The sequence below is a fragment of the Rhinatrema bivittatum genome, chromosome 18, assembly GCF_901001135.1.
Source record: "Rhinatrema bivittatum chromosome 18, aRhiBiv1.1, whole genome shotgun sequence".
Lineage (NCBI taxonomy): Eukaryota > Metazoa > Chordata > Amphibia > Gymnophiona > Rhinatrematidae > Rhinatrema > Rhinatrema bivittatum.
Genome location: NC_042632.1, coordinates 46,017,953 through 46,042,993, shown reverse-complemented (window position 1 = coordinate 46,042,993; position 25,041 = coordinate 46,017,953).

Here is a 25,041-nt window from a genome sequence, read left to right as displayed (position 1 = left end):
CTCTGCTCCCACAGGAATAGCATTTTTGTGGGGTGGATGGGTAGTGCAGTAAGGGCCCGCTGGCTGAGGATGTGTGTGTGTGTGTGTGTGTGTGTGTGTGTGTGTTTGCACGTCATAACCTGGTACACAGTGAACATAGCCAGTTAAGTTCTAAGTTGTCACATAAATACCTACCTGGATGACTTAGGCCCAGATTTTGTCCAGGAAGGTCCCAAACCAAACTGGACAAATCCTTAATGTCAGAGAATACACTCCATGGTTATTCATAGACACCTCTAATTTTTCCATTCCCTAATGAGATCCTGCTGGCTAAACCACCACGGAATGGGAGTACTTTCTTCAACTTTTATTCAGTCCCAGAATGTGTGTAGGTGATTACATGACAAGGGCAGATCACAACTCACTTCATCCAGATTTTTCTATCTTGATTAGATTTTATGAAGATGAATGTTCTTGTCGAAAATAAGTTTGACAGAGCATGAGGCCTGCTCACTTGAGAGCTTTTAATCAAGGTTTTCAGCCTAAAACTTATAAAGTTTCCTTAAACAAGGAAGCTAACATCCACTACAAGATAACTCTGATAATTCTATTTTGGGTAACAACCTTTGAGGAACTCTGTATAATGCCTTTCAGATGCATACCTCTTAATTGTGAATTACATTAAAATCTGATGTTTTTGAAAACTCCATGAGTAAAACTGTTAAAAAGATGTTGTGGATAAATTTAAAAAAAAAATGTTTAGTCCACAAAATATTTTATTGATACGTCCTACAGATGTATTTCAAGTTGGTGATAACGTTTACATAGTCATTTATTTTAGTTTCACCAAAGGTCTGCGAGTATCATGAAACTGCAAATTCATCCCCATTATTTATTTATTTAAGCATTTTTCTATACCATCATTCCAAAAGAAGATCACAACTTGAAGAGTTTTAGACGGTAACTTTTAAACAAGCGCGGAGGTCGCACACGTGCGCCCAGGATATGGCCATTTTATAACATACGTGCATGTTATAAAATAGCCTGACCACGTGCACATGTGCGTGCAGTTTTAAGTGGACGCGCGCCTATGCATGCAAATACCGCTTCTAACCATGTAAGTGGTGGATTTTAAAAGACAGGCGCGCCGACGCCATTGCCTGTTTTCCCAGTTCGTTCCCAGTTCACCCAGTTGAGGGACAGGACTCCCAAAGCCTCCCCCCCCCCCTAATTTAATAGCCTTCCTTTTCCCCTGTTAGCCCTAATCTTTAAAGCCCCGCTGATCCTTATATTTATCTTTATTTTATACCTTGCACGTCATCCATAGCGGAAGTTACACAGCAGGGGGGATCCTGGCATGCGCCTGTGCCCCCTAAGTATTTATGCGCCAATTTCAAGTTAAAATCTAGGAAGGTCCATGCTTCTCCCAGACCATGCCCGCGTCTCGCCATTTTTTTTTTTTTTACTTTTCATTTGTGCATGTAGCGGAAAGTACACGCATATCCGGGTGACTTTTAAAATCCATTCGGCGCACACCCTCCCAATACCCCGGAATACCTTTGCGCATATCTCCCGGTTTTGACACATGCCAGGCTTTTAAAATTCACCTTTTAACTTTTGTTTTTATGACGGAACAAAAGAATCTCACACCTAAAGCAAACAGTGTAAAAACTGGAGTGTTTGCCTCCTGGGAAAATGCTGTCTGGGTTATTTATCATTTCGCGTTAGGAGCTTAATGCTAGCTAATATGCAAATGTCACATTAGTTATGATTACTAAGTAGAGAGTACATTGTACAAATCAACTCCTCCTTTATCTTTCATTGTTCCAAATGACAGAAAATCTTCAGTGATGTCAGCTTTGCTGTTCGTACCTCTGACTGTGTGTGTAAAACTGCCCACCCCCTCCTAAACCTCACCCCGAGTTAAAGTGCCCCTTTTTACAGTGGTATAAATAGCCAATTTATATATTGCCTTCTAGAAAGGTTCTCTCTCTCTATGTATATATATATATTTAGTCCTAGAATCCTATTAATTAATTTAGTTAGCTCATTAATTAAATCTTTTTTTGCAATCATTTGTCAGAATTCTCTACTTGGATCAGTAGATTTAGAGCACAGAACTGAAACACTTTTTATTTTAGAAGATTCCTGTGCAGGATTAGATTTAGGTAAACGTCAATTTGGCCTATGTCTAAAGTGACAACATTTGGGGAGATTGCAAATTTCCTGCTCCTTGCTACCCAACATACCCTGCTCCGGACCTCTGAAACTACCCCAACCCCCTGAATCCCTGCTCCAGTGGCGATCTTCATAAGTCAGCGAGCGTGAAGACTGAGCCTGTGCTTACAGGTCCCGCCCACTTCTGGGCTTCCGTGAAAGGTGGGTCTGTGAGTGCAGGCTTAACGTCCCTGTTCTTGCTGACCCATGAGGACTGGGGGATGGCACCACAGCTTAGATGTTTGCCCTGGGATGGGGGGGGAACAGCATGCCATGTCACTGAAGCCATCCCATATGGCCTGATGAGTTCATGTACAATATCATTGCATAATTCTTACCTTGATCCTATAAATCATATCACAACCTGCACAATATTCATGTTTTGTTTTTTTTATCAAAGGGCCTCCCATAGAATGGGAGAAAAGCCTTCGTAAATCAGGCTGACGGTAGTTAACTAGACACTTTCCTAATCAGGATACATGAATTTAATCAAGTTGTCCCTTTCTGGGTTTGTTTGTGTTTTTAATTACATTGATATATCTTATGCACTGAAATGTAGTGAGGTAACATGGCCCTAATTTATAAATTATAATTGAGCAGCTATGGAAATGTCAAGATTTGAGCAATAAATCCAAAACTAGCATGAAATCAAAGAGGGTACTGCTGGTAGCACTGCAAAGGCAGCTTTCATAGCTCCTGGAAGGGATAAATACCCAGCCACTGACAACCGTGACAACCTACTGGCCCAGCTGGAGATGCTCATGTACCAAGTAGAAAAGAAATCTGCAGTCTTGGCGCCCTGGCCAAAGGGATGGCTGGCCTCCAGAGAAATCTGGTATAAAAAGAACAGAAAATGATGTGCAATAACCAGCAGGCCAAGTTGCCAACTGCAGCCTCATTTTAAACGAGAAGAAAACTTGCTGGTATGAAACACTTTTATAAATTGTGTGCTAATGACAGCTTGCACTTCAGGGATGAAACGAGCGAGGCGATGGCGTCATTGGGAGAGACGGATGCCGAAAATAAACCGTCAGTCAGGAATGCTCATCTCGGCTGAAATCAGTGATCTTCTGCCTATTCGAGGCATGCTGAATGGGTAAAAAAGGTTGCAGTGGTCCTCTTGTGATGATCCCTAACCCCCTAAACTGGTGAAGATATCTCAGCTGGGCTGAGAATTATATTCTGCCCCTTGCGTGACCGACGCAACCTACTTTTCTGGAGTTAGCAACAAAATCAGAGGGCAGGGAAAGCCGGGGTTGAGTCCTCTTTAGGACTACAAGTAAACGAGTAACAAACTGAAAGAGGATGTGCAAGGGGACCACAAGTTCTTTTTGGCTTGGAAAAAAAGGTCTGAAATTTATAAGGAAGATTTTCCAAGGGACCTTTTACCAAGAGACGAAAGATAACAGTGGAAAAGGGAGATAAGGCCCAGTGTAAATGCTTAGGGCCTGGATTTTCCTAAAAGCATTTGTGTGCATAGATAGGACTAAGATTTATGCACATCTATGGGCTTTATAAAATTGCATATAAAGGCGTGTGCGTAAATCTGGCGGGGTTTCTGAGCGCAGTCCTAATTTTTAAAGCGGGCTCATTTGCATAAGTCCGCTTTGAAAATTCAGGGTAAAGTCTGCAAGCACTTTCCACTCATACGATAGGGGCAAAGGCCTGGCGGCACCATTTTGAAAAATGGCAGCCTCCCAGGCGCAAATGCTTAAGGGGGTGGCCCCAGGCCCCTACTGGACCACCAGAAAGACTTTTTGGAGTCTGGGGATGGGGGTGATCTCTGTGCAAGAGAGGAAGCCTGGGGTGTCCATTAGACCACCAGAGAGTCTGTTCTGTGTAAGGGCGGGGGTCCGAGCAATGGAACGGGCTGCTACCGGATAGCTGGGGGGCACTGATCGGGGTTTCGCTTGGGGAGCAGGTGACCTTTCGGTGAAAGGGGAGGGGGTTTGTGTAGGAGGAGGGCCATCACTGTGCACTTGTAAAATTTATTTATTTAGTTTTTACTTTTAGGCCACCTCTACAGGCTGTGGGGATTGGGTAGGAATCTATCCAGATCCCAAGGGGGATTTTTTTTTTTACATTGGGGGGGGGGGGGGGTGTTGCTCTTTCCTTAATAAAAAAAAATGAAACAGTTTAACTCTTATTTTTTAATTAAGGGGAGAATACCCTCTAACAAATGCAGGTGGCTTACAGGAAAAATGATAATCCAGATCCAAACCATTTATTGCAGGATTAGCTCTTCTTTACCACTGTAGTACATGTATAAATTAAAAATACAAATTGTTTGACATATGTTCCCTTAAAATCTTGATTATGGTTTCATGGAAATATTGGTTTGTGCCCTGCAAAATAATGAGGCATGAAAAATATGACTTCTCCACGCAGTTCCCTCACATAAAACAAACTGCTCCTGTGCTCGCTGTAAAAAATGCCTCTCCTTTTGTTACTGGTAGTTTAAGCCTGACCTTCTCCTTGGGCATTTTAATCACTAGAGATAAAATATGTAACAGTGTAATCAATGCTCCATAGGGTCTCCTAGAGGCACGGGTGGATTTTCAGAGACATGGGAAATAGATTCCTGGCATGCCAAGACATCTGTTGATAGAAGGCTGTACAGACGCCAGGCATCACAGTATTTTATTAAAGGGAATAAAAGCTTGGACAGGGTAATAAAGCCAGGCTTTATGATATTCTGTGCTTTCTGGCTGAAAATCTCAAGGTTTTCATTTTACCTCTAGTAGTTCTGCAGAAGCTGAAAGCATTTTAAAACATGCTGATTGTTGTTTTTTTTAATGAAATTCTCTTTTCAAGAATGTAATAGTCTGTATTGACATGCAAGTTATCCAGCTTAGAACAAAGAGCCTCGCGTTTAGTAAACCTAACACACTAAGTTACCTGGCCCCTTTTCACTGCCTTTATCCCTGCTGTGAGAGTTAGATGAGGAACTAGGAAGGAGTCAATGTTTATTGAAGTTGAATGAATGCATGAATGCTCATGAAAGGCATGGTTTGAAGCGTAGACCATTATATTACTGCTCACAAGTTTGCAGCTTGTAGAAATTATTAATCTATGTTATTAACCATGAGTTAGATATTGAGCCGCTGTGCAGCTCGGCTGCTTAGCTGGATAAACTTATCTGGCTAACTTACCCATATATTCAGTGGTGTGGCCACACCGCTAAATATATCCGGCTACTTAAAGTTAAGCCTACGCTTATCCAGCTAGCTTTAGGACAGTCCTAAGGGACGATCACACTTGCAAGATAAGTCAGCTAGCTAACTCTGGATATCTTAGCTGGATAACTTAGCCAGCTAAATTGGCTTCTCTCCGGAATATCTTTGCCCTGCCCACCACTTAGCTTGTTAACTAGTCATCCAGCTAAGTGGCAGCCATTCAGCGGGGCTGGATATTCAGCTGGATAAGTCTTAACTCATCCAACTAAGCAGCACTGACTATCGCCCTACCTCTGTTCAGTTTGTGCTGTCTACTACACTGCCCTAATTATCCTTTATCATTTTTGCTTTACTGCATTAATTTTGGAATGCCAGTGTGTTATACTTTCTTCTTTTAACTTTATATTCATTGAATTTGTAATTATACATAGCAATACATCTTATAAGCAGAAAACAGATAAAAGAATATTTCAAAATACAAAGGAAAATCAGTAATTTAACAACGTTAACATCTTAATACAAAGTTAACAAGAAATATTCCTCCTCTCTACAGATAACATGGTAAGGGAAGGAGTCAAAATTAGGAGAAAAACCAAGAAATGGATTCTATAACAAACCAGGCTCAACGTGATTAACAATAGATCAAACACCAGGCCTAATGGGTACCAGAAGGAGATGTTATTACAGTTCTGGAATTTAAGAAAGACTTAAGTTACTTTGAAAGGAAAAAAACCTCAAACAGTCATTATGATATTTAACAGCACATTTGCATGGGTATCTAAGGATAAAGGAGCACTCTATAGAATTATCTTTCGATCCAAGAGGGAGCAAAATCAGTGAGCAAAATCAGGAAAAATGCGTTTCACCAAGAAATATAGAGGAGATATTTCTAAAGTATCTTTTCATCACTTCATTTATATCTTGTTCAGAAATAAATGAAACTAATAATGTTGAGCACTCAATAACCTCCACGCCTGAATTTTCAAAGAAATCTGTTATTAGCATTATTAGGGTAATTCACAGGCTGAGATGGCTGAGAATTCAATCTGCTTCACTACTGGAAGTAAATAAACTCTATTTATAAAGGAAATTATCTCAGGGTCAAACTATAAAATCCCAAGAAAGTATTTCCTTAAGGAAATCTTCCCCTTCACTTTAGGAAAGTTCAGAAACTGAAGGTTCAAAAGTCTTATGTGATTCTCCAAGAAATATACTCCGATCCCTGACCACCGAAAGATTAAAGGTCTGTGTTTCTTTTTTGGCTATCTCCATATCTGACATTTTGGTCTAAATTTCAGCAATCTGAGAGTCACAGTTTGTCCCCATAGATTCTAATTTGTTGGTTAGGAGGTCTATCTTTGAATTACAATCTTTCAAGGAGTTGCCAAAGTCCATCAACAGATCCCAAATTGAGTGTAGTGTGACTACCGCTGGCTTAGATGACATGAAAAAGGACTCATTGGGCGGGGCTCTAGATGAGCAGGTCATATGTAACACAAACCAAAGCTAGCCCCGTCTCCATTGCCAGCTCACCTTGGTCCCCCATCAGCAGAAAAGGAAAACAAACAAGCAGCAAAGCTGTCTCCCCTGGAGCCTTCAAGAAACAAGGATGGTAATGGTTGCTGAACTACCAAACTTCTACAGACCCCCCCTCCAATGCAGACGCCAGCAGTGCCTCATTGATTTGCACCTCAGGTGCTGATGGTGCTTCTCGCTGCTGGTGGGAGCCTTTGATCGGGAGGACAGAGTGACATCCCCAGGTGGTTCGGGCACTCCCTCACGTCAGACTCCAAAGTAGTCAACAGTCCTCACTTCCACTGTTGCACAGAGCATAAATGATGATATGAATTGCTGCCCAGATAAAAGTTGGGTATCTGGGAGGAAACACCCACAATTTTCCTTTGCGTTTGGATGGCATAATGAAGACCGGAAATATGAATTCAGGAAAACAAGCAGGGAGCAACTGATATGCCCTGCCTCACACCGCCATCTTGCCTCCCTATTTTAACTGTGTTATCTGTGTTTTAGTTTTATGGAATTCGTCCTTTGATGAAACTGTGATAACATGGGAGTGGCCCTAGGCTTAGGTTGGGTGCCAGAGCAGCCTGGCTTTTTATTCACAAAAATATTTTTGTTATTTACACTAAACAAAAGGAAAAAGACCTGCTTACTTCATTCAGTAGCTTTTTAAATCAAATGGGAGCCATCAAACATAGATGGTCTTCACATATCGTCTGCTTTGTCTTTCTTTTCAGGGCTTCTCTATTCCTTCCTGGCCTGCTCTCTTATTCCCTGCTTAGGGTCTTGCCTGGTGGCCAGAATTCCCTTCTGGGCAGACCCTTAAGCTGTTCTGAGGCTCTTTTGTGCATTCCTTCACAGACACAAACATCTAGGAGCTTTACTAAGCCACTCTATTCCCTGATGTGAATGTTTTTTGGCAGCTTCCTGAATATTTCATTCCTTCACTCTCTTATTGACTTTTTTCTGTCTCATTATTATTCTCATTTGCCAGTACTTGAAACTGTTTTTTTTTGTCTAGGTTTAAATATCAAGCTTCTCACTTAGTTCGATACAGGTTTCTGTCTGCATGGAAGGAAAATGATGGAAGTAATTTAAAATATAGTTCCAACATTGAAAGAGAAGCAAACTCATCAAAATATTAATTATCAAAAAAGGATCGAATCTTTGCCATCATCTGATTGTCTAGACCTTATGCAAATCTTGTAATTGTACAAAAAGCAACTTTAGTTGGGATTCCCCCTCCGCACACACAAAAACAATAAATGTCATTGATGCAGAAATTTGGAAAATATAAACTAATGCAATATGCAATGTACAGCATTAGGGATGTGCATGCATTTGAAATGAAATGGGAATGTATATTTAATTGTAGTTATGATTGTATTGGTTTTGTTTATGATGGTGTTGTGGATGTATCTTATGTAAGCCACCCTGGACTTACTAAGTAAGTAAATAATTTCTTTGAAAATTCACTCTATAGAATTTTTTTTTGTGAAAATTGGACCATGAGGCCAATTTTCCTGCATTGTTTCTCTGTGCACTATTAGTTAACACATTGTTTTGCATGATGTTGTATCACAGTGGCTTATTAACTATTACATTGAATAGAATTTTGCATACAGGAAACACGCACACAATTTTATTCATCGTAAACATGGACAGGAAAACTTGTGCAAATGGCTCTTTGCGCACTTAAACTCCAAACAGTGTTAGCTATCACAAATAACCACACATTTTGATATTTTAGCACATGAAGTGCCATTTGCAAAGTTTTCCCCATGTTTAGTTGGTGGGACTCAGAGTTACACACTGTATAGACGGACAAAACTGGTAAGGGGTTGTTCATTTAAATAGCAGGAGCAGCTAATATTTTCCAATACAATATAGTTGTTTCATATATTCCTATAGAAAAAGTCAGAACTTTAACCTACCTTGCCCAGTAAAGCACTATGAAATTGACAATTTTCTCTCTTGTGCGTTATTTGGGGTAATTTTGAACAGTAGGGTGTTATTCACCTTTTAGATAATCTTCCCCTTTCACTACTCTATCAAACCACTTAATAACAACTACCTTTGTAATAAAACTACTATGTTGTGCCATAGCTTTGGACAAGTCTAAATGCTCAGTCCATTTACTTTAAATTGCTCACTTTAGTCCACTATTTGTCAGATAGGGCAGGAAAGAGGGAGATGAGAACTGGTCCTCCTGAAACAGTGCAACAGAATGAGAAAAAACAAAGAAATTAAAGTCTGCAAAAAGATAGTTCAGGTGTTAGGACATATAATACCCTTTTGTAGTAATTAATGTCGTGGATTCTGTTTTCAAAAATCAGAACAACAAATGCTTGAGCAGCAGACAGCGTTGTAAACTTATCTTGGCGATGTGCATACCTCACGTTTGCTAATTTTACTGGCATGCAGCCGCTTGAATTTAGACATTATTAATGCACTTAGCAGAAGTAAGAGAGCTAATCACCACCAGGATAAGCACAATTTTCATTTGGTTGCTCAAGCATTTTATTTTGCTCATGTTTCAAAATGGAGTCTTCTAATTCCCAAAATTACAATAAACTGCTTTTGATATTAGTTTGAAGGCCAGTCTGATGCAGTTGGCGTTTCCATTCTTTTTCTTTCTCAAAAGGACTATCTGACTCCTAACCCAAAAAAATTACTCTGGAGATAGTGCTTAGTAATAGAGGTCCATATTCATAATTTAATTGGCTAGAGAAGTTAGTCCAGTAAACACATCCGACTAAGCTGGCATTTTCAGTGGCATGGCCGTGCCACTGAATATACCTGGATAGGCTTTAGTTAGCCCTGCTTAACAACAGATCTAACTTAGCCAGATAAGTCTAAATATTGCTACTTATTTGCCTAAGTTAGCCAGATAAGTTGCTCCTCCCCATTATGCCCCAGTCCCAGCTAAGAGATGGCTGATGAATGCAGCCAGATATTCAGATGCCAACACTTAGCCAGATAAATCGGAACTTATTAGGCTAAGTGGTGCTGAATACCAAGCCCATAGTAAGATAGAGGTGAATTTTAAAAGCCCAGCAGGTGCATTAATTAGGGGATATGCGATTAAGTTGGCCTCTTGAGCGCCAAGCGGATTTTAAAAGCCAACAAGATATATGCGTATCTCCCGCAGCTCGCACATCTTAAAAGTTTTCAAAGAGGGTTGGGGCGTGAGTGTGATCTGAGCAGGGCCTTGGCTGTTTTGAACTTGAGATGTGCGGGTAAATATTTACACAACCCAGTGCATGTTGAGGTTCCCTGTTGTGTAACTTCTGTTATGGATTACGTGTTAAGTTAAAAAAAATAAAGAAAACTAGGCAGATAGGGTCAGGGCTAAATGGGGGGAGTGAAGGCTATTAAACTGGGGGGGGGGGGATTTGAAGACCTCTCTCAACTCGGCAAACTGGGAATGAACTGGTAAAAGGTCAAAAAGGGACGGGGCATGGTCATGGTCTGGGTAGGGCATGGGCGTTCCTGGATGTCACAGATTTACGTGCACAGGCTCACGCCGGGGTCCCCCGCCACATAACATTACTTCTGCTATGGATGACGTGCAAGCTATGAAATAAAAACAGGCAGACATATTGGTGGGGTTTCAAGGGTCAGGGCTAACAGGGGAGAAGGGTCGGCTATTAAACTGGTGAACTGGGAACGAACTGGGAAAACTGGAAATGGCAGCAGCGCGCGAACATTTTAAAATCCCCCCACTCATGCTGTAGAAGTGGCATTTATGCGTGTGCCCACTTAAAACTGCACGCACATGTGCACGCATTCAGGCTGTTTAGGAACATTTGCACATATACGCACATATGTTATAAAATGACCAAGTCCCTGGACGCGGGCCAGTGGACGAGCGCCTTTAAAGTTCACTTTTAAGTCTCTCATGAGTCCTTTATCTGTCCCAAAATGTCTGATCATTTTGACTTCAAAAGTATTGCGTCCCTGGATTGCTTTAAATTTTCCTTTGATTATCCTAATCGTAAGGTCATTGATGCGGTGGCTTGGTAGGTTGGGCCAACAGCAGCATGGTCAGTTCCTTTGCAATGAGTAGGAATACTAGAGGTAATCACACCCAGGTCCAAGGCTGCCAGATGCATTTAAGGATAGGACACTGTTTCCTGTTTACTAATGGTGATCTGATCTGAAAATATTAGTTTGAAGATTAGAAAGAAACATTAACCTTGGATAGGATAAAAATACATGATAAATGGTTTTGCTTTCTGATCTACAGGAATGGGTGAAGTTTCATTACTTCAGGATTGATGTGGCTGACAAATAAGCTTGAGGTAATAATCTCATGAATGATTCTCTTTAAGAGGATTGATTGTTTTTCTGTGTGAGTTTGTACAGTCCCCTCCAAGCAGATTTTCAGATCTTAATGGCTGGTTCAACCCTCAGGCTCCCTCCCCAGGTCTTGCTTTTAGGATATCTACCATTCTGTTCATGAGAAACAGTATATTTTACTCAATTCACTCAAATTCACTTTGATCTCTGGACGTGGAACAGTGGTAAAAATTCAGATTTTGCGTAAGTGCAACTGTAGAAAAGGAAATATTCAACAAATATTTGGCAAACAAAAAAAAGATAGTCACCAAGATTTGAAGAAAAGATATTGCAACTTTACAGGAAGAGGTGCATTTACAGGTGCTCTATTAACATCTTCCATGCCACCTACAGACTGTTAGACTCACCTCTCGCAAGATGGCCCTGCAAGCGGCATTACCTGACCTGATGCCAGCCTGGCATTCCTGCTTCATGCAGCGGCAGGAATGGCCTGCAGCACCCTTGGATGATGTCCTTGCAGGTTGCCCTATAAAAGGGCCCTTCAGATTCCTCAGCTTCACCTCAGCAAGAAGGTCTCCTGGTTACAGACTTGCCTGGTGCCTGTTGGTTCCCATCTCCACCTTGCTCCTGCTCTTAGCTTGCTCTGTCTTTGGTTACTCTCCAGTCGTAAGTCTTCAGCCCTCAGCCTTGCTTCATTCATCAGTCTTCAGCTTCCCTTCAGTCTCCAGCCTCATTCTGTGCAAACCATAAATCTCGGGTTAAGCCGTCAGGCCTTGCCTAGGCAGGGTCCTCAGCCTCAGCTTTGCCTTGGCATAGACTCTTAAACTCTGTCTTAGTCTGGCCCTTGGTAAGCCACACTCACCCATCATCAGCACAGGCCTTGGAGGCCCTGTTCACGAGGTTATGCCACAGCAGGAGGGGCTCATGCTCACCTTGTTCCTTGCACAGATATGCCTACAAATACCCATTCACTCCAAAACAAATATGGAAACCTTTTATTTGCTTTATGCCATTACCGGATTTGAATATATTCACTCCTACTCCAAGTTGTGCATAAACTCAACTTCAAGTGCTGTTACAGCTGCAGCTCTGCAACTCTTATTTCTTCCTATGGGAGTGATTTTGACACGTAATTTTCATAATTTCAGAAAAATAGGAAAAGCTGCCTGCTACAAAACTGTTTTCTTTTGCTTTATCACATATCACCTTAAAAAATGTTAGCAAACATCTCCCATATTTAAAAACTGGGTAAAGGCCAATGACACTTTTCTTTCCACTGAGGATCATGCTGCTGAAGTGGCTATATGTTAAAAAAAAACTTGATGGACTCTACAACAGGGTAACATCAAGCTAGGGTGAGATAACATAGTACAAAATTTCATTTTTGTGAGACTTTCACTGCAAAAGATGTCAAATCTTCACCAAGATGTACTGTGCTGTACTTACTCTACATGCGAAACTGGCCCCTAAACCCTAAACCATCAACACCACATCGACCTATTAGATGGCCCTCCTATAGAGATATAAATAGGTGCACCCAGTGAGGCCCTCCCCATAGGCACTCTCTCTCTCCTCCTCTCCCCTCCCCCAGAAATGGCTAAAATGCAATTTAAAAAATTTATTGCAAATTTGTTATGGCCATTTTTGGCCTAACACCAGGAAAAAGGGTGTAGTTAAAACCATGCGATAGCATATGTTATGTTATCTCACAGTGCAATATTGCCCCTCATTTAACTAAATCCCGCCAAACTCCTACCTGATCCCGCTCCTCCAAAAAATTTGCATTTGCGCTGTGCATTATTGTTCATAACGCATGAGTTATACATTAATGCATTATCGTGTGCTGTATTGCCATAATGCATTTTGATGAATGACCCTAATAGGGAGTTGACCTGGTAATATTTGTAGGGCTTGGGACTAACATTTTTAGGGGAGTGTTTTCAATTTCTTTTGTTTTTAAAATTTTAAATAAATGAAAATAAATTAAACAAATGAAATGGAAAAAAACCCCCCGCTTATGCCAACTTCTAGTGTTCAGTAATCCATATATAGTCTTTCATTCCACATCTGGGTTAGTGCTGTCTCTACTAGGGTTAAAATGAACTTTAAATATCTACAAGAAAAAGGGGTTTGGTTCTACTATAAGTTTGAAACAAAAGAATGTAGGATTGATCAGCATCCGAAAATCAGATTAATGCTCGGTATTTGATTGTGTAGATCCTTCTCTCCCCCATTTCTTACTATGTATTAATGCCCACACTCTCCATGTGCTGAATCATTTCAGCTAGAAGAATCAGCATTATGGCAATGCTCTGACTGTTATCCTTGCACTTTGTTATAATCTGCGGAAGATTCATACCCCTGTTTATGGGAGACAATATGCATGTGGCTGAAATCAATTGTAATTTGCTTCTTATAAATTACCATAGTCAATCTTTTATTGAACACTGAGTCAACATAAGAACATAAGAAGTACTATGCCACTCATCACTGACTATATTTTAATGAATTGTTAAATGATGCAGATAGTAATAAATAATTAACAATCCATTGTTAAATGTGTATTATAGTCAAAATAGTAATAAAATAAAAGGATCATCTTCAAATTTTGACTAATTTTCTAGTTAATGTACATTTTTGAAATAGGAACCAATATAAATATAGTGATACTGATTTTTTTTAGATCACAATAAAGTGATGGGATTGCTTGACAGTCCACTTGAATGTGTGTAAATCAAGTTCAACCAAAAATGTATAAGATGATTGGACTAATGTAATAAATTCTTTGATTACCTTTTAGAAGTTGCATGTCCTTTATCAGGTTTTGAATACTAAAAAAATTGTGATAATCAACCCTGCTTTGATTAAATTCCCTCCAACCCCCAATTCTATACTCTTCTCTATCCAACATAGAATTTCCACTCATAAAGATTCAACTGTATATTTCATCTCCTGCAGGATCTTTATCCTGTTGGACTCTATGCCATCCCTACATAAAGCACTCCTCCCCCCCTCGAAGTTGTCCACCCTATAATTGCGATATAATTTGTACCCTGGTATAGCGCTGTCCCATTGGTTATCATCCTTCCACCAGGTCTCTGAGATGACAAGTCTACTTCTTCATTCAGTGCTGTACATTCTAACTCTGCTATTGTATTGTGAGGATCCATTGCCGAGTATTCCTACAGCCTGCAGGTGGTGCTGTGAGCCACTTGAACTGTCTGTTTAGTAATCCCAGCTCTGTGCTCCTTGCTTCTGCCCAGTGATCATTGTGTTTCTTGTATAGACTTGTACTTATAATGAGGCAGTCTGAGCAGTCAGTTGCCAGATCTTGGTCCTACCTTCTGGTCCTCTTACTCTGGCTCCACTCCTGTATCCAGACCATTATCTTCACCTTCTACATTCTTCTTCCTGGGTTTCTGGTTTATTCTTGCTCCATACCCTGTTTCAGGCCTCTCATTCCCTCTCTGTATTCGGAGCTAAGATAGGAAAAAGAAAATAGGAATAAATGGTCAGTTTTCTCAGTGGAGAAAGGTAAACAGTGGAGTGCCACAGAGATCTGTACTAGGACTGATGCTTTTTAATATATTTATAAATTATCTGGAAAAGGGAATAATGAGTGAGGTGATCAAATTTGCAGATGACACAAAATTATTCCGAGTTGTGAAATCACTAGTGGATTGTGGAAAATTACAGGAGGACCTTGAGAGACTGTAAGATTGGGCATCCAAATGGCAGAAAAAATTTAATGTGGACAAGTGCATGATGATGCAAACAGGGAAAAATAACCCATGCTGTACTTGCACAATGTTAGGTTCCATATTAGGAGTTACCACCCAGAAAAAAGATCTGGGGATCATCATTTTTTTTAATTTATTTAAAAACTTTTATATACCGGTATTAGTATGCATACATCATAACGGTTTACAATGTAACTTAAAAGGCAGAAATTACAATGAACAGGGAGGGCGAACAAGGAGGAGTATACATAGAGCAGGAGGAGGAGGAATTAGAGCAATAAATAAAACTGCAACGGACTATTTACAGGAATATACAAGGCGTAGGCAAGATACTTGCGGAAGTCAGTGTATTTAATCAGGGTAGGCTTGTCGGAAGACAAGCCTACCCTGATTAATCAAGCCTACCCTGATTGATCATGGACAATACTTTGAAATTCTTGGCTCAGTGTGTGGCAGCAATAAAAATAAAAAAAACAAACAGAATGTTAAAAATTATTAGGAAAGAAATGGAGAATAAAATGAATGATGTCATAATACCTCTGTATTTCTCTATGGTGAGACTGCACCTAGGGTACTGTGTGCAATTCTGGTCTCCACATCTCAAAAAGATATAGTTGAACTGGAAAAGATATGACCAAAATGATAAAGGGGATAGAATAGTTCCCCTATGAAGAAAGTCTAAAGCGGTAAGAGCTGTTCAGCTTGGAGAAGAGATGGCTATGATAGAGGTTTATAAAATCATTGTTATGTTTTGTAGGGTTTGGGTGGACCCTTGGACAATGTGGTAGCTGACCATGCCCACGGGGAAGTCCCATGAACGGCCACAGGTCAGGCTCAGCTCTGGCCACACAGATTATATCTTTTATTAGACAGTTTATGAAGCCACCAGAGGTGGCGGTAGTAAGTAGAAGATGGAGCCTGGCTGGGCTAGTATTCCTCAGGGCACTGGAACAGAGGCTTCTGCGGTAGCAGTGCTGTAGGAAGAAGAACTGAGAAAATGAGTACACTGAGATATTTCACAGGGTCCCCAGTATGGAGAAGCCCTGAGATAGGGAGAGCTGGCCCTCGAGGAGCGAGTACCAGATCCATGGGCACAGAGACTCGTTGGCAAGTACTTATGCAGCAGTTCTCCGTGGAAGATGGCACTGGTACTGGAATGGAGGCAGGCCCTCGAGGAGCGAATACCTGGTTCCAGGGAAACAGCTCTGAGGAGTAGATGGTAGTTGTACTCACAGATGGTGTCTGCAGCAAATTCTTCCAAGTAGAAGATGAGATGGACACAGGCAGTGAGTCAGGGAACATGTGCCCTCGAGGAGCGAGTACCGGTTCCCGATAGTGACCTGAAAGAAGCAGAGAGGCCCCCGAGGAGCGGGTACCTCATTAACAGCAAAGAGTCCAATTAGAAGTTGGAGGCAGAGTAGCTGGGTGCGGAGAGCGAATCCCATCCATAAGAATCCCCTTGCCAACTCAAAGGCTAGCAATAAACAACAGGCTTAAATATCCGGGCAGCATGATGTCATCACAGGGGGACGCCCCTGAGGCTCGCACCATAGAGGAAATAAGAATGAGGGACACATGGTGCGCACGCCCTAATGTACCTGAGGAGCATGGCGGGAGGTGGCGCCCAAGCCGGTCTGGGGACGCCAGAGAGGACAGCAGGCAGATGCCGTGGCAGCCAGACGTCCACAGGGAGCAGGAGGAAGTCACAGAAAAAGAAAGGTAGGCATGTACCTAATAATCATAGTAATTATGAAAATTTTCCTATGTTATAGTTACTTATTGTGGCTCCCCTTAATGTGGGCTTGCTATTGTTATTCACATAGGTATTGTGGTTGCTTATTGTGGTTTTTATGTTAAATATTTTCCTTGTGAATCAATATGTCTTATTTCTTTTCTGTAAAATGAAGAAATTATAATAAACTATAAATTTAAAAAAAAAAAAAAAGAAAGAAAGGTAGGCAGAGTGAAGCCGTCAGGCAGTGATGGGTGCAACAATCATGAGTGGAATAGAACAGGTAAATAAGAATCAATTATTTTTTTTTTTAATTAAAAAACTAAGGAACATTCCACAAAGTTAGTAAGTAGCACAATTAAAACACATTGAGAAAATTATTTTTCACTCAATGCATAATTAAGTTATATTATGCATTGCCAGGGGATATGGTAAAGGCAGCTAGCATAGCTTGGTTTAAAAAAAAAGGTTTGGACAGGTTCCTGGAGATAAACTTAGAGAAAGCCACTACATATCCCTGAGTGTTAGCAACATGATTTCTATCTACATTTTGGGATACTGCCAGGTATTTGTGACCTGGATTGGTCACTGCTGGAAACAGGATACTGGATTTGGTGGACCCTCGGTCTGACCCAATATGGTAATTCTTGTTCTTATGTTTTCTTTCTGAACCTTGGTTAATCTGAACCATCACCAATAAAACTGTCAGTAGCTCATCTATTGCCACTTCAGAAAGTTTACCTCAAGCTCAGACAAAAAGACCTTAACGGTATACTGTTCAGCATATTTTTTCTATCTCATATTAAGGGGGTAATAAACAATGCAGGTTGCTTGCAGGTGCATAAGTAGTTTGTATTTGCAAGTCTGCAAATGAATTTTTAAAGCAAACACCCCACAAATTTATTACTCGTATTTCAAATATGGTTCCATTCTCATATGTTACTATAAAGCTAGTTACATGTATTCAATAAGAGTTCCTTGAATATGGCGTTATTTTCTTATGTTACTGTAAAGCCTGCTGCATGTATTCAATGATAGTTCTTTAAGTATTATTGTAAAGCTTGTTGCTGCATTATGGTTCCTTGTAAACCAAAGTGATGTTCTGAACGTGCCGCGGTACATAAAAATCTCTAAATAAATAATATTCCCTAAGAAAATGTGAGGCCACAAGAGTACTTTTCTACTTACATACTTTGCAGGTATAAGGTAAGCATGATACAATGCTCATCAGGATTTCTAAATAAGTCCTCTGTGTGTGACCCTATCCTTTTTAGGTGCAACTAATAGTATACACGCTATTGAACAGTATGAATACTTTTAGATGCATGCATGGAAGGACATTTTCAGAAGGCATTTTCACCCAAGTAAACATATTTTTAAAAAGACTTTTGAAAATCACCCTCCGTATTAAAGTATCTGGAAGTAAGTATTTGCATAAAGAAGTAATGACTTCTGATTCTGTTCACTTCTGTTTAAAACAATACCTTCTTCCTCTTTTGTACCTTCCATTTCCTAAGTTGGTCCTTGGTATTCCTTTTCTCGTGTTGCACATATCGAAATGAGAAGTCCTTTTCATTCTCGCCATAGTACTTCAGTCCGGTTCATTTGGAAACAGAGTGCTTTGAAGTTACTGTAGCAAGTTCTCTCATTTTGATAGGGGGCATTCTTTGTAACAAGAAAAGAATGATCTAAGGGATCCATTTGGTTTCAAAAGTGCAGGTATAAACAGTATCTTTAGGTTATTTTGTATGATGGGGCCAACTGAAAGTATCACAACCTGCAGATAATTCTTTCACTGCATCAATGTGAGGATGACAAGTGAGGAAGAGTAAAATATTGCTCTCTAAGCCCTCTGATGGCCCACCATAGTAAAATTGGCTAGATCTTGGGTTGGAACCAAGTCTGTTCTCTGACTCAGAGATGTTTAAAGTATTTGGTCTTTGAGTGGAAGGAGGATGACTGGACTTTCGTTACTGGCCAAGAGATAGAATATGCTGTTTCTATATCTGCGATTCACAGCTGACTTCTAGGAAACATTAGCCAAATAGCTGTGTAAATGACTGAGGGCAGCCATAACCCTTGGGTTCATAAAAATACTGTAATGGAATGCCATTATTTAACTTTGCAAAAATCTTTCTAACGTGGCAACATCTACAATGTTTATATAGTACTAAATTAATGTTATTTACATTGCCAATATATGGTGCAGCTAATTCATCAAGGTCCCAAGCACCTTATTTTACATTAGCAGTAGAAGGTCATTTTGCTGCCAACAAATAGCTTGTAAAATAAAATAATGGTAGTGGCATTTGACATATCAGCAGAGATTGATTAGTGTGTCAAATTGTCAAGTAAGTGAAAAGGCATCACGTCTGGATCTCCATGGGATAAAGACTGCCCTTCCCTTCCATAAAGGCCTTTGGTAGTGAAAAAAATCCATCCTGACTTCCTTTGGCACCAACAGATGGTCTCAAGGCTAACAAAACTGATCATACATGAGAAATACGTATTGCTTAGGAGATGATGCATTCCTTATTTAATCTTGAGAGCATATCACCACAATTTAATTACAACCTTGTCTACGATAGGAACCAGCAATGCAGATCATATTATAAAACTTCACAACTACACTGACTTAGGGTGGCCTCCAAAGAAAGCCCCCTCCTTTTCTCCTACAAAATAACTCATCTCATCCAATATAACACTAATAGTTTCCTCCCATCCACCACCACCCCCCACAAAAAAATGGATGTGTTTGGGTTGGATTAGATTTAGTAACATATTCACAGGTTGAAAAATATTCATAGACGGTGCAAATCTGATCATACTTCAAATATAAATATGATTCCTAACATAATGAAAACCTGCAAATCATTTCATAGCAACTGGTCCAAAAAGATATGAACCACAGATTTGGAGATTTGAGTTGCACTGCAGATGGTCTGGAATTATCTGACCTGAATCTCCATCAATGATGCAGATTTAACCAATTTGTCTTTGCTGTCTGCGTTCCTGCTTTCAAAAGTCATTCTTTGAAAAGGACCATTTGCAGAATCTGAAATCATTTTATCCAGAGAATGTGAATCCAGCTATGAAGAAGCTCATGAAATATGTGCAAAATTATTCCCAGAAGAGCTTGCTACAGAGGCAAATTAGGATGGGCTGTGAGGTGGTGCACCTGCTCCCCTAGCAGAGCTCAGTTTTTATGGAGCTCTGGAGTGACTGTGCCAAAATGTGACTGGCATCCAGGCTTACTTTAAGAGTTGGTTACCGAGGTTGGCCACTTGGCTACCATCCAGGAGCAGCTTATATTCTTGAACTGGTAGCCCTTTGGCTGGCACCCCAGCACTGTGCCAGGATATCTTCTCTACAGGTCTCAGGGGGCCATTTTCTTTGATGTCATCATTGCTTAGTTCTTCCTTCCCTCCACAAGTAAATAAATATTTTATACATTTTTTATGTTGTACATTGCTAAATGTTTTATATAGTCATTTATACTTAATTTTCCATAGAAATGTTATATTACTCTATACATATGGTGTGCTGTGTTTTCTTTGGGTACATGGGGCCATGTAACACCTCACTCACCAGGCTTATAAGAACATAAGAAAATGCCATACTGGGTCAGACCAAGGGTCCATCAAGCCCAGCATCCTGTTTCCAACAGTGGCCAATCCAGGCCATAAGAACCTGGCAAGTACCCAAAAACTAAGTCTATTCCATGTAACCATTGCTAATGGCAGTGGCTATTCTCTAAGTGAACTTAATAGCAGGTAATGGACTTCTCCTCCAAGAACTTATCCAATCCTTTTTTAAACACAGCTATACTAACTGCACGAACCACATTCTCTGGCAACAAATTCCAGAGTTTAATTGTGCGTTGAGTAAAAAAGAACTTTCTCCGATTAGTTTTAAATGTGCCCCATGCTAACTTCATGGAGTGCCCCCTAGTCTTTCTACTATCCGAAAGAGTAAATAACCGATTCACATCTACCCGTTCTAGACCTCTCATGATTTTAAACACCTCTACCATATCCCCCCCCAGTCGTCTCTTCTCCAAGCTGAAAAGTCCTAACCTCTTTAGTCTTTCCTCATAGGGGAGTTGTTCCATTCCCTTTATCATTTTGGTAGCCCTTCTCTGTACCTTCTCCATCGCAATTATATCTTTTTATAGGGGAAATCAGATAAGAGATTGGGGACCCTCCTTCCTAGGGCTGTCCATCTGTACATGGTAGTAATCCCAGAAAGCCATGCATACAGTATAAGCCATCATGGTCTTTGGAATGCCTTCTGCTTCCAGCAGGTCTCCCTTTTCTCAAATAATCTCATTCAAGCAGGCACTGGAAGACCCAAAAGGAAATGCACAAATGTTTCTGAATCTCCCATTTCACTGATCCCCCTTCCTGGAAATGGAGTCAGGATAAGTCCTTTGTCTGGCAACAATTGAACACCTTTATTAAGGGCAATCCAATATCAAACAGGGTAGATAAGTAGCTCTCAGTCTAATACATCCACAGTACAGTCCATAAACAACGTGTTCAGTAGCAGCAGCAGCATGAAATTCTTTCAGTTCTTCACACCCAAGTCATAATCTGGCCAAAACAGCTGCACAGATCATCATGGAGACAAAGTCTACGCCTACTTCTTCAGCATGATGGAAAGAAGATTTCCATCAAGCAGGATCGTCCTTCACTAATGGCCCCATATTCCTTCTTAGGAGGCCCAAATCCAAATTGATGTCTATTGGTCCAGCGGTGAAAGGTGGTCTTTTCTCCCAGCATGAAAACTTAAAAACCACAGGGGCCTTGCTTCTTGCTACAAAGCTGAATCCCTGCTCCCCCACAATATCCCACCCAAAAGAGCAAAGGAAGAAAGAGGCACACCCCAGTGTGAGTCTGACCTAAGGGGTAAGGGTTTATTTCCACAGCTTTGCAGTAGTTAGAGCTGATTGTTCATTAGCAGTAGAGGTAACTTATAAGAAGAGGTTAATATTGGTTGCAGTTTGCAACAGGCTCTCTCCCTCTCTCTCTTCTTTCAGCTGGCTGACATCTACCAAGGTGTGGGCCAAAGATTAGTATCAGCTATGAAGGTAAAAAAAAAAGGGGCAGGTGCGGACGACAATATCAAGGCATCAAGATTTTCACACACACAGAGGCCAATGTGTCACAGCTATTAGTATTCCAAACCTTCAGCAGCACATTAATGCACATTATGCAATAACATCTTTCTAACTTTCTTATCTGGACTTACGGTTATTTAAAAAGATCTATTACCACTAGGCTTATAAGTAACAGGTAGGGGTATACTAAAAGCAACACCTAATTTTGACATTGATAGAAGGTCTCTCTTCTAACAGAATAAAAAGCCTAACATTACTGCAATATTGCAAACTAATCAGATTAAACAGAAGGTACAGTGCACCATATACAAGTTAAAAGAAACTGGTAAAAATGCCCCTTAAAAAGCTCCAAGGAATATACATGCTTTACAATATACATGCATAACGTCTGATAAAGTGCGTGTGTACAAAGGGTTTGCATAGTTTTGACACCTGTTTTACAAATCTGCACATACTGAATATATTTTATGAGGGAAATCATTGTAACATGTGCACGTAACAACCTTAAAATTTAAGCAGGTATTTTATAAAGTTTGGAATGATTTATGCCTGTATTCCATTTATGAAAATACTGTTGCATGTACTTCCAACACCACAAGATCTCCACCACCTAGAACTCCAGCACTAAGACCATCCAAGCATGCCACCAAGTCCCTCCACCCCACCCTCACCCAAAAAACTGCAGACAAAATAGAAGAGAAATTAAATTTCCACGCTGTAAATGACGGGTGTAAAAGTGCACGCACAAGTTGCATAATATACACTGGTACTCTGCTTAAAATGTACTTACCTGTGCATGTAGTGCATAAGCCTGCCCCAGAACACCTCTAAAACACTCACTTTTTTTGTGCATATACATTTGCGTGTAGCACTGCCAGTATGAGCACACGTCAAACCTTAGTAAAATACAATTAGCCTGCACAACAGTGACTTATGTATGTTTTTCCCAATTCTATGCGCATGCGTCCTGCAGAAGCCTTTGAAAATTATCCACTTAGGGTACGTTTTCAAAACCTTTATGCATGGAAAATTGGAAGTTGCACTTTTAAGTGGCATTTTCCAAGAGCCTGATGTATACCTGCCCTTGCAATATCGCACAAATATGAAAGGGAAAAAAAAGAGGTGGTCTGGGGCATTACAGAGTGGGTTCAGAAGTTCACATGCAAATTAGTATTTTGAAAGCGTTATACGTGCATTCATTACCAGATTTATCCATATACTTAACTTTTACACCTGCTAATTAAGTCATGGATGTGAAAATGCACTAGTCTTTTGTCTGCAGTTTTTGGCTGGGAGGAGGTCTGGTGGGGGGTTAGGGTGAAGTGCACTCAGACCTGGTGCTAAGTCCCTGTAAACTATCACAAAGTCTATTCAACCCCAGAGTGTGTAGTCTCCAAATGTGGGGGAGAGGCTGAATCTCTAGGGCTCTTGCTCTCTCTGGATGCATTTACATTCTCCTGGATGCTATATTGTCTCTAAGCCGATAACACACTACACACCCAAGTGGGGTGTCCAAAAATAATTTTAACTGTAGCAAATCTTCAATTGGCCACAGTTTCAATCCTGGGAAAGTGTCCCTCAGGGTAGCTGGCACTAGGATGACCTCTCCTCCTAGGTTTTGGAAACAAGGCTCCTAGTAGGGTAAGGGTCTTCAGTCTCCATTGGGTGGAAAAAAATACTTGGGGTCCCAGATGCTTTCACAAGCTCTAATCTGCACAGTCCTCTCAGTTCTTCAAGTAGACATTCTTGTTAGGGATCTCCAGACAAACTCCTTAAAATCCACAGCTCTCTTACTGATGCTAAATTTGATCTTTCATTTTGAAAGTCTTTAAAACTCAGTAAAAAGGGAAAACTCATTCCCTTCTTTGGGCAGAAAGGATAGACAAAACTTCCCAATCAAAAAAGGATACAAAATTCTTTTCAAGAACTAAAAATTCTTCTCATGTAGCGAATCACTGTGTGTCCCTCCATGTGCTGTAGGATGGCAACAATTGGTCTCCTTCATGCAAGGGAAAAATCTTCCCTCAGCCAGGGTCAGAGAGTCTCCACAATGCAAATATATCTCCAAAAAAAAAATTGTTCACACAAAACTGAGACTGATTGGGTACCATACAGGGATGCATCTCTCTCCTCTTCCTAGGTATCTGACCATGAGGCCTACATTGGGAAACAGATGAACTCCAAAAATGAGCTCCTACCTCAAAACCCAACTAAAAATACCAGACTACTCTATGCATCCACCTGCATTTATTGCAGGCAGGACATAACATTTAATATGCACCACTGCAAAGTGATGCATATAGGGAAGAGCAACCCAAATTATTGCTACACAATGCAAAGTTCCACGTTGGGAATCACCACCCAGGCATCATCATGGATAATATATCCATGATGAAAGTACATCTGATTAGAAGCAAATTCCCAGGATGCACCAGATTTTTAATTGGGTCATTCATCATTTCACGTTAGGGCCTTTCTGGTTGCTACTTTGCGATTTTTTTATAATGTCTTCAGGTCTAAAGTCTATTAAGAGTTAAGTAAATCATACAGGGACTTTAATTTATTATATTATAATAGAAAGCTGTTGCTCTTTAGGATGAAAATGAGGAACCCAGTAGAAAATATTGCTCTCAAAGTCTGGCAACAATAATACTTTTCCATGGCAACCGTCCAGTCTAATACACATTTGTGCTTACATAGAAACATGACAGCAGAAAAAGACTACATGGCCTATCTAGTCTGCCCAGCCTCACCAAATGCACAGCTCTACAATCCCTACCATGCCTCAGAGATCTCCTGTGCTTGTTCCATGCTTTCCTCCACGGGGGCTCCCCGTGCTTGTTCCTCCACGGGGAGCCTTTTCCATGCATCTGCTACTCTCTCTGTAAAGAAATATTTCCTAAGGTTACACCGGAGTCTACCCTCATCCCATGACCTCTCCTCATTCTAGAGACTCACCTCTTGTGCATGGAAAGCTCACTGTCCATCCTTCTCCACTAAAGTACACGTTTACTTGCTCTTTTATAGAGATTCCTTTAGCCACATGAAGTCAACATTAACTTTGCTTTCTCTCCCAGAATGTATACCCACACCACTTAATTGGAAGTGAATTTTTGCACGCCTATTCCAGTCATATTGTTCACTTTCCCTCTTAGTCTGGAATAGTTCTGTATTTCTTTTTCAGGACCTTGACAGTGTTCTTCAATCTCTGTCTTGAATCTTCCAGTCTTACTTGTTAAACTTTGAGTGACACCAATA